The sequence below is a fragment of the Penaeus monodon genome, chromosome 19, assembly GCF_015228065.2.
Source record: "Penaeus monodon isolate SGIC_2016 chromosome 19, NSTDA_Pmon_1, whole genome shotgun sequence".
NCBI lineage: Eukaryota > Metazoa > Arthropoda > Malacostraca > Decapoda > Penaeidae > Penaeus > Penaeus monodon.
Window position 1 is genome coordinate 2,779,920 of NC_051404.1, and position 1,445 is coordinate 2,781,364.

Consider the following 1,445-nt stretch of genomic DNA (forward strand, 5'->3'; position numbering starts at 1 on the left):
TTGTTCTAACTCAGCTGAACTGCACGCGGCGGTCCAGCGTTCAGATTATTCCATTTTCTTCACCCGACTGTGGCGGAGTTGAAAGTTTTCGTTCACCGCTCGCTCTGTCCTGCCGTAACACTGCGTAAATACCTTATCTAATTATTCTCGAACGCGTGCTGCACTCTTGGCATTATTGCGATCCTGAGGTTTCATCGTGATTCATCATGAATTTCTGCGGTCTATAGTGACAATGTCTCCTTGTTTCCGTATTATTTTACTTCCAGATGAAACATTTAGGGAACACATTGCCAACGCGTGTTAAACGCCACGAAAGGGAGATGACATTTTATTACGTAGTTTGGGCTTGACACTTTATTCTTGGCCGGTGAACGCATGCTCTTTATCCTCACAACCTCACCATACACTTTTGGCCATAAGAACTTGTTGAAATCACAGATATAGGCACTGTGGCCAATGAGAACTTGTGATCAATATCAAAAGAGTCCGCAGGCGCGATTTTGAAGCAACCGGTGCCTATATAGAAAACGGAGCTAACTGAGTCGTTCTCGATCACGTCGGAGGGATGACTAAAGTACCCGTGATGCTCTCCATTCCGGGGCTTGTCTCGTGGACATCAGTACCTTGGGTCAGTCTACAAAAGGAGGGTGAAACAGGGCGTGTGTTTGTTTGAGTATATGTATATATATATAGGAAACACGGGGAATATCCAAGCAAGCTAACCCGACATTTCAGAATCATAGAAGAAAGATCTACCCGGATATATTTTCCAACAAATGAAATGTCACTCAGCCAACGTTTTCACAACAAAAAGCAAACCTTCACAATTAAGACAATCGCAGAAATACCCACTCCCTACATTTACCATTATCAACATTAACATTATCTTTATTCCACTCAATTTTCGCAATAGCATATGATAAAAATCGGGCCAGCTATTTCCTGTGGTAAATTTATCACGTTGACAATCAGGTTGAGTAAGTAGCGACTCCAGGCGACACATGAGCGCAGGTGATCCCGCTCATGGCAGGTTTTAGACGCCCTTGTGCCTGACTCATTCATGACTCAGCGAATCTGGTGAGTGAGAGAGAAAAGGCTATTTAAGAGTGAGTGAAGCCTCGTTTTAAGAAATATGTTGCTCCTGTCGTATGCCTCGGTCTTTCCTTAATCTTATTTTCGTTTCTTTTTACATTTTACATGATTTTAAGCGCCGATTTTGACCTGTTCCCTTTTCATTCTTCTAATCATTTATGTATATTTTATAGATTTTTCTTTTCTTTTTAAGAGAAGTGATTTTAATTCTAATAGTACCATGAAGATTACAGGTCCTGAGAGATATTAATACCATTGCAAATTAAATGTTATAATAACTGTACGTGTATTCGTGTCCTTAAAAATCTCATTCAAGATCCCTTTGAACGTACACCCCGGGGAAGCCACTTTCA